The 15,629-nt window shown below is 42.6% G+C and overlaps 1 pseudogene; it reads right to left on the reverse strand.

Annotated features, from left to right (window-relative positions):
• LOC124031887 overlaps positions 1-15,629 on the reverse strand; it is a 139,500-nt pseudogene that overhangs the window by 63,986 nt on the left and 59,885 nt on the right.

Below are 15,629 nucleotides of genomic sequence, written 5' to 3' on the forward strand. Positions count from 1 at the left end.
TAGTCTTGACTTAAATCTGCTTGAAAATCTATGGCAAGAACTGAAAATGGTTGTCTTGCAATGATCAACAACCAATTTGACAGAGCTTGAAGAATATTGAAAAAAACATTGGGCGAAGGTTGCACAATCCAGGTGTGGAAAGCTCTTAGAGACTTACCCAGAAAGACTCACAGCTGTAATCGCTACCAATGGAGATATTAACATGTATTGACCCAGGGTGTTGAATACTTATCTAACTAAGATATATTCATGTTTTATTTGTCTTTTTTGTTTTTGTTTTTTACAAATGTCTTTTTTAAATCCACTTTGACATTAGAGTATTTTGTGAAGATCGTTGACAGAAAATGGCACTGTAGATACAGTAGATAGATGAGTTACTACAGACAGAGCAATAGAAAGAGAGCGAGAGAGAGACAGCGAGAGACGGGTTGTGTTTGAATACCAATACTTGCGTTCTAAATAGGTGGCATTTCTGGGATGCGAAAATATAATGTTTCATAGTGTGTGAAATTTAAAAAAATGTAGTATGTTTTAAATGCCAGAATGTCATACTGTTTCGGTTGTCATCTAGTCCAAATTCACTGCATGCTATTGAGGAAGAGAATCATCTATTCATAACCATGATCAGATTAGGGGACGTGCTGTACCAAAATGAATGAATGGCGGGAAACAACGCAATTCCACATTAGATGACGCATGTTGATATTTGTACCTTACTGCATACGTTTTTTTTTTAACTAAACAGTGTGTTCTAAATAGTACGTTGTTTGATCAGTACACAATATGCAGTTTTAGTAAGTAGTAGGCAACATGTATTTCAGACACGGCCAGGGAGAATGAAAGATACAGAGAAAAGAAGACAGAGAGGGATTCACAATTTACACCAAATTATTGCTAGTAATGACTGGGGAATGAGCAGTGGCCCGAAGCAATGGTTGGTTAATGATGCATCTCAAGGAAACCTTGTGAGGATCGACTTGCTTATTCTAATAAACATGAATATTCGTCCCTATAGATTCACCACCCAGACACATAAATAAGATGTCTTAATGACACCTCAGTTTCTTGTCTCCAATAATATATTTAACACATTTTAGAATGGCACGAAACACAAGCATCATTAATTTTGGGGGTCAAAAGTTTGGACACACTTACTCATTAAAGTTAATATTATAATTTTGTATTTATAAAAAAAACAACTATTTTCTACAATAATAATAATAATAATAATATTGAAAACTATGAAATAACACATATGGAATCATGTAGTAACCAAAAAAAAGTGTTAAACAAATCAATATATACTTTAGATTCTTCAAAGTAACCACCCTTCCCCTTGATGACAGCTTTGCACACTCTTGGCATTCTCTCAACCAGCTTCATGAGGTAGTCACCTGGAGCACCTTGTTAAAAGTTCATTGCATTTATTATTATTATTGAGCCAGTCAGGTAGTATACAGAAGATATCCCTATTTGGTAAAAGACCAAGTATATATTATGGCGAGAACAGTTTAAATGCCAAGCACCTATATTCTGTTCACTTTGAATAGGTATGATATGTTCAGACATTTATCTTGGTGAAATCATTGGCCTATCTCCTTTCAAAACCGCACGACATACATTGTGTGTACAATACCTTGATCAATGAGTGGTACGGGATGATATAATTGTTTCATGACAGCCTCTCCAGTACATCAACATATGAGTTGAATTTCATCTATCAAAAACCACTGTAGTCGGCAGTTACATAAAGAGGTGAGGCTGGAATAGACTCAGTCTGGTCTCATGTCAGGTCTCATAGTACAGTCAACAAATACAACAATTTTTAGATCCTTTTACCCTCTTCTTTTGAAAAATGGATACAAAAGTCTTTATCTGTGTAGTCACAGTCTTGTCTTTTCAACACTGACTTGGGACGATATCTGACGTTCAAATTGAATCCAACCGACTACCAATCAACCACCAAAAGGCCCCAATACAACAGAGAAAGGTCAGCCATTTTGTGGTTCAACATGGCTGCACATATATTCCAATGTAAGGCTTTTTCTCTGCTCTTCTAGCTCTCCTTGCGCTGCCTCTCTCCCTTTTAAAATGCCAATTTATCCTCGGCAGAATGCTATCAGCGCAGCCATTACTCCACATTCACTGCAGAAATCTCTCTCTCTCTCCTTCTCTCCCGCTCTCTCCCCCTCCCTCTCCAGTGGGCCCCGGCACTGCTTCCCTATTTCCGGTCTAATTGTGCATTCGGCCTAGACAAGGGGCTCATTAAGCAGTAATTACACACATGTTGTTTTCGGGAAACATCTCAATTTGGATTGCTTTGCATGGTAATTGTTCAACAGGGACCGCCACTTGCAATGTTTCCCAGTGTGACATGTGGTGGAGAGAAAAAGAGAGAGAGAGAGAGACACAGGGAGAGTGAGGGAGAGCATGTATGAGAGATGGAGTGAGAGAGAAACAGGGAGAGAGATTGCTGTTGGTTGCTGTTATTGCTGTTTGTCCCACCATTTATTTATATATAAATATATATATATTTTATATATAAATATATATTTTAATTTTATTTTTCGATATGTATACTTGACAATGTAAGTAATAATTAACTTGCCATGTCAATAAAGTCAATTGAATTTAATTGAAATTGAGAGAGAGAACACCATTGTAAATACAACCCATATTTATGTTTATTTATTTTCCCTTCCGTAATTTAACTATTTGAACATAATATGACATTTCAAATGTATTTGTAATGAGTGTAATATTTCCTGTTAATTTGATTGTTTATTTCACTTTTCTTTTTAATCTACTTCACTTGCTTTGGCAATGTTAACAAATGGGGGAAGGAGGGAGGGAGGGAGGGAGGGATGGGGAGAGAGAGCGAAATGGGGAGGTAGAGCGAAACGGGGGGAGAGAGCGAGAGAGAGATGGGGAGAAAGAGAGAGAGAGGTAGTCAGAACTAGGTCAGGCCTTACCATCATCGATGAGCATGGAGCTTCAAAAATAATGAACTTCAACTTTAACTATTTGCACATAATATGACATTTAAAATGTCTTTATTCTTTTGGAACTTTTGTGAGTGTAATGTTTCCTGTTAATTTGATTGTTTATTTCACTTTTCTTTATAATGTACTTTGCTTTGGCAATGTTAACAAATGGGGAGAGGGAGAGAGAGGGAGACGGGGAGAAAGAGAGAGCGACAGGGAGCGACAGAGAGAGACAGGGAGAGAGAGAGACGAGGAGGAAGAGAGAGAGAGAAACGGGAAAAGTGAGACGGGGAGAGAGAGAAATGGGGAGAGAGAGACGGGAGAGAGACAGAGATGGGGAGAGAGAGAAATGGGGAGAGAGAGACGGGAGAGAGAGATGGGGAGAGAGAGACGGGGAGAGAGAGAAACAGGCTGACAGAGAGAGACGGGAGAGAGAGACGGGGAGGGAGAGAGAGATGGGGGGGAGTGAGAGACGGGGAGGGAATGAGAGACGGGGAGAAAGAGAAATGGGGAGAGAGAGAGAGCGAAACGGGGAGAGAGCGAGAGAGAGATGGGGAGAAAGAGATGGAATGAACTGGGAAAGAGAGCGAGAGAGATTGGGAAAGAGAGAGAGAAGGGGAGAGAGAGAGGAAGTCAGAACTAGGTCAGGCCTTGCCATCATCAATGAGCGTGGAGCTCGAAAAATAATGAACTCAGAGGTGGAAGTAATGTTAACTAGCTTATACATGTAATATTTACAGAGATGTAATGGTCGAACACAATGTTGCTGTCTTCTCATCTTGGCTCGCGCGATTGTTCAATGTTATATAATTTCCTCTTGAATATCAACACAACTATCTCATAGACCTGGCTTAAAACTTTATTTACAATCCTTACAAATACGTGATCTGGGTTTGATTGAGCTCGCCTGGCGCAATAGAACCAATAGAGTAGTGGCAAAAGTGCTAACCCTTGGTACTCCGATCAGGCTAAACTAAACGCTCAAAGTATTTGAAGATTTCAAATAGTATTCAAACCCAAGTCTGCTATCCCACCATGACACGAAAGAATCCATTCCTGTTGGTGGGCTAGCCAAGCTAGCCAACACAAACACCTTACATAGCCCTACCTTACATTACTTCACATTTTACCTTGCAGCATAGGCCTACTGCTGAATGGCAGTAAGAAAACAAATAGGCTGATCGATCAGACCACTCAACTGGGTTGTATTTGAGGCACCAGTCAGAAAAAGGACTGAGAACTGAAGGCGTTATGGCGACACGTTGAATGTGTTACTGAAATCTCAATCACTGGCGAGTTGGCCTCGGAACCATTAACATTGGTGGCTACAATGTGTCGCAGTTTACCATGGAAGAAGGGAAATATTTTGACAGTGATTCATTTTTTGTCAATTTATATAAGACAATCTATAAAGAGCGAGTGTATGATACTTGTGACTTTAAAAGCTTTTGCCAGTACAGTACACTAACTCTCCAAAAATAATTCTCTCACCGAGCGGAATTAACAAGCACTGCTCAGCCATTCTGTGAAGAACGGGGTGCAGTGGAGGGACTCATGCAATATGCATGTCGGTTTGAGCACTCTACTCCTCCATCTTCCTCTTCTCCCCTTCTTTTCCTGTGCAATTAACTGAAGGTCCTCGCCAGCTTCAACCTGAAACAATGTGTGACTGAATTTTGAGAGGGCCCAACCTGTCACAAAGAAAATAAATAAATAAATAAAAAGGTTTTATTGCGCACACACACAAAGACACACACACACACATGCACAGACACACACCCACACAGCCGTAAGCCCATAAAGAGTGCAGCCCGTGGCCATGGCGACACGCGCTCTGTTGTCGTTAGATAAGGGGAAACGGGGCCTCTTCCTGGGTCTGACTGCTTGATCCTAACTACACAGACAGAGCTGCACCAGCACTGCTAGGTCAAATCCACCAACAGTGCCTCAAATCCACCTTTTGTTTTCTCCTCTCTACGACACAATTCATTTGCACATGCACATATTTATTTCTATACCTAGTACACAGATCTATATTACAGATACATTACATGACCAAAAAGTATGTGGAGTTGGTCGCCTCTTTGCTGCTATAACAGCCTCCACTCTTTTGAGAAGGCTTTCCCCTAGACGTTGGAACATTGCTGCTGGGACTTGCTTCCATTCCGCTACAAGAGCATTAGTGAGGTCGGGCACTGATGTTGGGAGATTAGGCCTGGCTCGCAGTTGGCGTTCCAATTCATCCCAAAGGTGTTCGATGGAGTTGAGGTCAGGGCTCTGTGCAGGCTAGTCAAGTTCCTCCACACCGATCTCGACAAACCATTTCTGTATGGACCTAGCTTTGTCATTAGGGCAGTGTCATTCTGAAACAGGAAAGGGCCTTCCCCAAACTGTTGCCACATAATTGGTAGCACAGAATATTCTAGAATGTCATTTTATGCTGAGGGGCCTAGCCCGAACCATGAAGAACAGCCCTAGACCATTATTCCTCCTTCACCAAACTTTACAGTTGGCACTATACATTTGGGCAGGTAGCGTTCTCTTGGCATCCGCCAAACCCAAATTCATCCGTCGGACTGCCAGATGGTGAAGCGAGCATTACACCACTCCAGCCGACGCTTGGCATTGCGCTTGGTGATCTTAGGCTTGTGTGCGGCTGCTCAGCCATGGAAACCCATTTCATGAAGCTCCCAACGAATAGTTGCTGACGTTGGTTCCAGAGGCAGTTTGGAACTGTGTTGCACCCGAAGACAGAAGATTTTTACATGCTACACTCTTCAGCACTCGGCAGGCCCGTTCTGTGAGGTTGTGTGGCTTTCCACTTCACGGCTGAGACGTTGTTGCCCCTAGACGTTTCCACTTCACAATAACAGCACTTACAGTTGACCGGGGCAGCTCTAGTAGGGCTGAAATTTGACAAACTGACTTGTTGAAAAGGTGGCATCCTATGACTGTCCCACGTTGAAAGTCACTGAGCTCTTCAGTAAGGCCATTCTACTGCCAATGTTTGTCTATGGAAATTGCATGGCCGTGTGCTCGATTATATACACCTGTCAGCAACAGGTGTGGCTGAAATAGCCGAAATCCACTCATTTGAATGGGTGTCCAAATACTTTTTAAAATATAGTGTATGACTGTCTATAATTAGCACTCAACACGAGTTAGTAGGGCAAGTGTCAAACTGTGTGGCATTATACCCGAATCCCACTACAATTTCAATGAAAAACGGTTTTAGCTAACCTTTGGATCAAACTACTACCAGTAAGCAACGTTGGCCAAATGCTCCAACAAACTGACTTGAAGACAACAATATTCAACTCTATGACAATAAATACAGAGACTCAAAGAGAATATATTCTGTCGGTAGCATTATTTGGTCGACACATCAATGTAGTGCTAACGCATAAAACAATGTTTTCATTCTAAAATAATGATAATTTAAAGAGCAAAAGAAGGATGACAAACTATGGAGGCATGTTTACACTGCAAATATGTAAAAAGAAAATGGCAGCCAGCTGAGATGGTTGTCATCCATCCACTTGCTGTTGCAGTCGAACCACCACAACACAGCCGAGGTTGAACAATAGAGAGATTGAAAGAGATTGAAGAGAAAGGCGCTATGGAATGGGGTTGGGTGGGGTGGCGCTAAATAAGGTCTTGTTTTCACTGTGAGCGCGTACAATAGGATAAAAATCTCCCATTCAAGCAACGCTCACAGGTCAATAGTTGAAAGAAAGATGGAATCAGTTTTGAGAGATGTTTTTTTCTTTTTGCCCGATTTGATTTGGCCACTGTGACCATTTTCAACTCCAAGCTTTTCAACTCACTCCCATTATAAAAAATAATAATTTCACAATACTGGTGGATAGAGTTTGGAGTTAAGACAATAGTAGAGAAAAATATGTTCAAAACACAAGGACTAGACAAGATTGAAGCATAAAGAGTATCTAATTCAAAACTACTGCCATAGTATAACAAAAGGCCTCAACAGCCCACAATAGGGGATATGAAATGTAAAATAGCTGTATAATAAATACTGTTTATATTCAGTGAGTTCTTGGTCTATGTTTGCAAGTCTTTTATGTGTGTGAGGGTGCATGCATCCGTGTGTGCTTCTTCATGAGCTTGAGTGTCTGTTGCTTTGACAGTGTGAACAAGGATGTGTGTATACATGAGAGAAAGTGAACGTGAGTAAAAGAGCCCTTATAAAACATCCCCCTGAGTCCCCTGGAAAATGTGTTTCACCCAATCTGTCTTTACCCATCCAGCCACTATGGCCTCTGACAGCCCACCTATTAACCTGTGTCGGGGGAAACACTTAGAATTAATGAGCAAAATATAACTAGCCTGCCACTTTAGTCTTAGCATGAACAGGGGATAAGAGGACTTCCTTAGGTTCAACTGTGTTAGCTCATATACTGTAGTGTGGGCTAACCTGTGAACTATCAGAAACCTAAACATGAGCATGCATAGGGTAACAAGTGGAGAGGTAGATAAACACTGAACACCACACACACACACACACACACACACACACACACACACACACACACACACACACACACACACACACACACACACACACACACACACACACACACACACACACACACACAGACAGACAGACAGACAGACAGACAGACAGACAGACAGACAGACAGACAGACAGACAGACAGACAGACAGACAGACAGACAGACAGACAGACAGACAGACAGACAGACAGACAGACAGACAGACAGACAGACAGACAGACAGACAGACAGACAGACAGACAGACAGACAGACAGACAGACAGCACTTTGAGATATCAGCTGATGTACGAAGGGCTATATAAATAAATTTGATTTGATTTGATTTGACAGACAGACAGAAAACAAACCATTGGTATATCTACTGCACCCATCCACAGACACACATTCTAATGTAACGGTAAGGTGCAGCCATGGAGGGGGAAGGGGATGGTGTGAGCGGGTGTCTGCCATTTCTTTCTTTGTGTGTGTGTTTGTGGGTGTATGTGTGTGTGTGTGCACGTTTGTGTGCGCGTGTACACGTGTGTGAGTGTGTGTGTATGTGTCAGTGAGGTTTCTCTGGCGGGGTAGAGGATGTACAGCAGAACCCACTTTTAACTGAATCTGGCAAACAGCGATGGGGAGATGAAGGGCAGAGTGAATGTCACATTACCCCAGCTCTTTGCCTCTGCTCGCCGCAACATCAGATAGGGGGGGTACGTTAGTTTTTCTCCAGCATATAATTGGTTATCTGAATGCGATCTACTGCTCTCGTGCCTCCCTGCACCATATGAACGTATGAAAGAGAAAAGGAATAGAAAGAAGAGAGGAAAAAAAGCGCAGCTGAAGTTTTGACTGTTCTGGCAGTGACAAAAAGAAATCATTACCAGCAAGGGAAGCGTATCAGTCTATTTACATCTCAGGCTTCTTTTCTCCCTGCATGGTTTCTGTGTGAAAACAACCGAGAACAACCACGGGGGAAACATAAGGGATGGTTACAATGACTACTAGAGTGTTTGGAGTCTCGATGAGTACGGAGCAGTGTGTGTGTGCTTTAAATATGATTTCCATATTTACTATCAATGGGAACCCTCTAGAATATAAATAATTGGAGCACAAGAACAATATAAACATACTCTCAGTGCAACTTCCAGTGAGATGTCCTACAAAAATTACCCGCACGTATAAAACGTCACAAAGATCCTTTGAGAAATCCCTACATGTGTTTATGGCCATGATATCCTATTAGATGTATAATAGACAACAAAAGTAGAACATACAAGAAGAGCATATTAGCTAATCTACTACTCGTTCTCTATGGTAAATAAATAAATGGTGTGTGTACCTGCCCTGCATATAAGTGCCTCTGGGTTTGCTTGTTGGCATGCTAGAGGACCACTAATGTGCTAACTCTAGAATCTAGGGAGTGTTAATTCATGGATCACAACCTTCTGAACCTACAAGGGGCTCAGTACCAACCCCTGGGGAACACCCTCTGGGGCTTTAGCATAGAGGTAGGAGGTTAGGGGGGCCTTAGCCATATCTCACCCCAGCAGTGGGCAGTCTTTTCCCAGCTGGGTTGGAGCCTGGGGGTGGGGTACCGTGGAGGAGGTGAACACCTCTTCCACCCGCACCGTACCGGGCCTGTGGTGAGAGAGACAGGAGGTAGAGAGAGAACAGAAGGAGGGGGAGGAAAGGAGAGGGAAGCCCTTTAGATCGGCGTTACAAGCAGGGCATTTTCAAAAGGAATATATCAAGCCCCAAAATATCCTCCCCTCTCTCCCCACGTGTGCAGGGGGAGCCGAGGGGTAATGACATGGGTCTCAAACAGTGGTTCCATACAGTGCCACGCTGCACAGGAAGAATGGAGCTTAATGAGCTGACATCCTCCGCCACCCCCTTACAGCCCTCTTCCCGGTGCCCCACTAATTCCCAGAAGAGTCGGGTTGAACACTGACACAGAGTCAAGGCTTTGGAGACTAGGGAAGAGCCATGGAGCTCCCAGGCCTCATAGTAGTGGCTGTCTGACCAAACTAGAGCAGTCTATATGGGTTAGGATGAATGATGGAAAAGAGGGATCACTTTGAACTGTAACTAGAGAGGATACATAATCAAACATACATACAGAAATACACACATACAACCGAACACACACACAAGAACTCACACATGAGAACAGACACCTCACTCACAGGCACACACACACAGGCACACACACACAGGCACACACACACACACACACACACACACACACACACACACACACACACACACACACACACACACACACACAAAAACACACATGAGAACAAACACTACACACTCACAGACACACACATAGGCCTACAATCACACACACACAACCACCACACATACACAGACCAACACGTTTCATAATGTATGCACACCTCTGAGCACCACACTTACGCACATCTACCAACACAACACTGCTTTACTGTAAAGCAGTTTGGAACACGATTTGTGAAGCCGAGGCACACATACCGAAACCCGGGCCTCAAAACGTGGTGTGGCTGTGGCCTATCACCTTAAAGGACACTGCAAAATAACCAATTGAGGCATTGACAGCTGCCCCATTTCTCATTTGTCACATGGTTTGTGGGTGAATAAAATGTTAAATAAAGTCTCAGCGGCCTTTTATGTTGCATCACCGGAAACTGAAGATGCCACCCCCACACTGGTACTGCTGAGACTCAATGCAAAAGTACTCTGGTGATACAAAGAGAGAGAGGATGCGAGAGACAAGAAAAAAAACATGAGGCAAAGAGAGGTGAAACCTTCATAAAACTCATATTGGGTTCGCAAACGGTTAAGAAATGAGCCTGGTTTTAGCTAATGTAAACAAACTCCATTTGCGAGATCCTCCCTGAGGTAAAAATGAAAGAAGAAAAAAAGACGCTGATTCACTCAATGTTGGCAGAGGGTAGATGTGTTTGTTTGCCAGTGAGGCTTCCCCTAGGAGAGCTGGCGCGTGTGAGCCCTGGCTACTCATCTACCGGCCTGTCGCCTGCCTGGCTCAATGAGGAGCTCCATTACCCCTTATCGGGAGAATAAGTGGATCAATCCAAGTGGGTCCCAAAATGGAAATCCTTTTTAAGAAACTCTTCAAATACAATTTCTTTGAAACTTTGAAGAAGGTTTTACTTGCAATGTTTGTATGATATGGTTACTTCTCATTATTTGAATGCACTTATTGTAGGTCTCTATGAACAAGAGAGTCTCCTTTAATTACTAAAATATGAATGTTAAAAATAATGGGTGTAGTTAGAAATATAGAAGGCACAGGAGATAAAGGACATACCAAGCTATCCTCTGTACTAGACAAAGTCGAGACAGAGGGCAACATCACATTTTATCAATTTGAAACCATATGGAGCTGATTGGGTTGTTTTAAAGGCCCATAGCGAATCATTCTAGTGAGTAATTTGTTGGAGGGCTGTACATTTTTTATAATCCTAACTGGAAAGCCCTAGGAACACAAACTTTATAAAATAATAAGAGGCTAATTTCACCTTGGTGATACACTTTCCAAGCCGCTCAATTATTTACAGTGAATGAATATTGCCTCGGGTTACATTTCTTTCAAAGTATCAAAGATCCCTATGAGACAGTAAATCATCTCTGTAAAATACTTCACTAGATTGGTTCAATTTTCAATTATACCCGGTTTAGCAAATATGACTAACACGAGCGGATGTTCGCTTCCATCTCATCTCTTTTCCATACCAGACAACATATTGATGCTGGCCTTCTAGGTAGAGGTCCTGTGTCCAGTGTTTGTGTTCTTTTGCCCATCTTAATCTTTTATTTTTATTGGCCAGTCTGAGATTTGGCTTTTTCTTTGCAACTCTCAACTCTCAACTCTGCCTAGAAGGCCAGCATCCCGGAGTCGGAGACTGGTGTTTTGCGGGTACTATTTAATGAAGCTGCCAGTTGAGGACTTGTGAGATGTCTCTTTCTCAAACTAGGCACACTAATGTTCATGTCCCCTTACTCAGTTGTGCACCGGGGTCTCCCACTCTTTCTAATATTGTTAGAGCCAGTTTGCACTGTTCTGTGAAGGGAGTAGTACACAGCGTTGTATGAGAGCTTCAGTTTCTTGGCAATTTCTCGTATGGAATGTCCTTAATTTCTCAGAATAAGATAAACGTTTCAGAAGAAAGTCCTTTGTTTCTAGCCATTTTGAGCCTGTAATCGAACCCACAAATGCTGATGCTCCAGATACACAACTAGTATAAAGATTGCCAGTTTTAATGCTTCTTTAATCAGAACAACAGTTTTCAGCTGAGCTAACATAATGACAAAAGGGTTTTCTAATGATCAATTAGCCTTTTAAAATTATAAACTTGGATTAGCTAACACAATGCCATTGGAATACAGGAGTGATGGTTGCTGATAATGGGCCTCTGTACGCCTAGATATTCCATAAAAAATCTGCCGTTTCCAGCTACAATAGTCATTTACAACATTAAAACAATGTCTACACTGTATTTCTGATCAATTTGATGTTCCTTTAATGGACAAAAAAATGTGCTTTTCTTTCAAAAACAAGGACATTTCTAAGTGACCCCAAACCTTTGAACGGTAGTCTATATATATCACTGAGTTAATAAAGCTGCATATAAACATGGTCTCTTTTTTTGCTTTCTTAAGTAAGGCAGCTCAGGCCAGTGCTTCTGTGGTGGTGGGACAAGTCAGCAGAAAATACGGAGCGTTGCGCCATGATTGGCTCAGTGTTCTGTCACTCATGGGGAAACTACGTCACTGCAAAGTCTAAGGGGAGACCTCGAGAATTCGAGCCCATCCAAGAAGGCTCAAGGTCATTGGGTACAGATAACATTACGTCAAATCACGTTATATGTAATATGCCAGGGAGATATGTATACGGTAGCTAAGAAAGTAATACTAAGCATATGGGGTGTAGCAAGCTGTTGCCCATGTGCCTCACGCTAATTAATCATTTGGTCCCTTTTCCCCTCTTTCGTCTACTGTTCTGACTTGGTGGTGCACGTGCACCTGTAGCCTATAACCTGTTTTAGAGAAATGTAATCATTGAATATTGTCTGCTTATATGGCCCGTTATTTATCCTACGGGTCTAACTTGGTGTACAGGGAGAATACTGTAAGAACGGCCCATGTTCTGATTTTGATCGCTGTACATTTAAAAAGTGCTGAACAAATAGTTACATTGACAACGTCCATCCTAGCTCGCTCATTAATGTCTTAATAGAAATGACAGATTGCCTCGTCAGCTCGTCACTCCCTTATGCCATAGTTTGCACATTTTACACGTTTTTTTATTTATTTAACTAGGCAAGTCAGTTAAGAACAACTTCTTAATTACAATGACAGTCTACCAGGGAACAGCAGGTGCATCAATATCAGTATACCACCGAGTAGGTTAACTGCCTTGCTCAGGGGCAGAACAACAGATGTTTACCTTGTCAGCTCTGGGATTGGATGTCAGGCTACCTCTGGCGAGCACATGGAGGGCTGTGTGGCCCCCCAAAGAAATGCCACCCCACACCATGACTGACCAACTGCCAAACCGGTCATGCTGGAGGATGTTGCAGGCAGCAGAACATTCTCCACAGCGTCTCCAGACTCTGTCATGTCTGTCACATGTGCTCAGTGTGAACCTGCTTTCATCTGTGAAGAGCACAAGGCGCCAGTGGCGAATTTGCCAACCTTGGTGTTCTCTGGCAAATGCCAAACGTCCTGCACGGTGTTGGGCTGTAAGCACAACCCCCACCTGTGGACGTCGGGCCCTCATACCACCCACATGGAATCTGTTTCTGACCGTTTGAGCAGACACATGCACATTTGTGGCCTGCTGGAGCTCATTTTGCAGGGCTCTGGCAGTGCACCTCCTGCTCCTCCTTGCACAAAGGCGGAGGTAGCGGTCCTGCTGCTGGGTTGTTGCCCACCTACGGCCTCCTCCACGTCTCCTGATGTACTGGCCTATCTCCGGGTACCGCCTCCATGCTCTGGACACTACGCTGACAGACCCAGCAAACCTTCTTGCCACAGCTCGCATTGATGCGCCATCCTGGATGAGCTGCACTACATGAGCCACTTGTGTGGGTTGTAGACTCCGTCTCATGCTACCACTAGAATGAAAGCACCGCCAGCATTCAAAAGTGACCAAAACATCAGCCAGTATACTGGTATACTGGTATTGATGCAAGGACCGGTTTGAGTTTTTACTTTACTTTCTATAACAGTATTTGAATGTTTGGTTTGTTGTTTCTCAACCACGAGACACTTGCGTTCAGTCTGCATGGTCAATGCAGCACATGCAACAACATTGATGACAAGATGCTGTTTTTACTTTGCTTTTTAATATAAGTCCACTAGGATTCTATAATTACACTATTAGTTTGTGTTTCTTACATCTACAAACAGCTAGTTTGGGTTTAAATCTTGTTAGCCGCTAATGATAATTGCTAGCTAGCCTAAAATGTACTGAGTCAGAGCAAACGTAATTAGCTATACAGCCTGATAATACCAGTGATGGTGTAGACGTAAATCAGCATATTGTTTGTGCAACAGTATCTTTTAATTCAAAGCAAGAAAATGTTCTTCTTCGTCTTCTTCTGTGGGTTTTATGACAGACTACAATACAAAAAGGTGTATTTCCGCCACCAACTGGACGGGTTGAAAAAACAAGGGGGGAAAAAATCCATACGTTGATAGGGAAAACTAACTTAATCCACCTAAATAAAAAAAGTACATTGACAAAACAAAACCAAACTCCCACTTCTTCCTTCTTTTAAATCTCCATAGCTCCCTTCTCAGGCTCTAGGGCCTGAGAGAGTGGTACGGCTTGCGACAATACTCCATGCAACTCATCCGCCGAGAGATCTTTCAGTCCCAGGAACCACTCCGCCGCATCCACAATGATATCTACCTCAATCTCTTTCACCCTTGTCGGGCATTCCAAAGACATGGCTTCATGGGTTCCCACAATTGCAACATGTCACATTTTCAGCACTTTTAAAATACATGACATAGCCTGGTTCCTCTCTAGGTTTCTTCCTAGGTTCTGGCCTTTCTAAGGAGTTTTTCCTAGCCACCGTGTTTCTACACCTGCATTGCTTGCTGTTTGGGGTTTTAGGTTGGGTTTCTGTACAGCACTTTGTAACATCAGCTGTTGTAAGAAGGGCTTTATAAATAAATTTGATTTGATTTGATGACGTGAACTTTCGACAACTTGATCATCTCGGCATCTCCCTTCTGCAAACACTTGAAACATGTCCAAAACATTTACAGTGATCTTGCTGCTTTGGTATTGGGATAAATGCTCTGACTCTGTAGTTTATATACCCCAACTGAAAATGAGTAGGGAGAGACTCCATATCAAAAAACAAAAGAACTGATAGACTCTTCACCTTTTAATCATTCACAACCAGATTCCTCCAATGTGCATCAATCACTCCAGGAATATTTTTCATCTCTTCAACATTGACTTCCTACGAGACGCCAGATATTACCCCCTTGAGGGGTGCACTGTTCCGAAGAGACACACACGACACATCTAACTTGTCAAATCGGATGAGACGCAACACACGTTCCTTCTGATCCTCAGAACTACAAAAGATCTAAACAAGCCGCCTCTCGTGATCCTCACAGCCTTCACTTTTCCCAGCACTCTCTCCACCAGTTTGGCTATCTCAAATGGATTCTTCAATCCAATCAGCTGCTCATTAATAAACCGTAGTCCTCAGAAGGTCATTCTGAGGACTATACACTACTTTGCATTATTTTAGACAATATTCAAATTCTCCTTGATTCTACCGCCATTAGATTCACAATCCACATCAGCGTCCGCTTCTACCATCTTAGATGCATGAAATTGTCGATGGTCAAACAGCGATCGATAAAAATACTCAGCCTTCTTATACGCTACCACAGCTGCAAGCCGATGCAAAATATGTTAGCTACATGAAGTAGCTAAGAGAAAACATGCAATGTAGCCAAAGATTATAGTGTAGCTGTTTAGTCCCCTCGCTTTTTTCAATCTTTACTAACGACATGCCACTGGCTTTGAGTAAGGCCCGTGTGTCTATGTATGCGGATGACTCAACACTATACACGACAGTTACTACAGCGACTGA

The sequence above is a fragment of the Oncorhynchus gorbuscha genome, linkage group LG03 (assembly GCF_021184085.1).
Source record: "Oncorhynchus gorbuscha isolate QuinsamMale2020 ecotype Even-year linkage group LG03, OgorEven_v1.0, whole genome shotgun sequence".
In the NCBI taxonomy this organism is placed as follows: domain Eukaryota; kingdom Metazoa; phylum Chordata; class Actinopteri; order Salmoniformes; family Salmonidae; genus Oncorhynchus; species Oncorhynchus gorbuscha.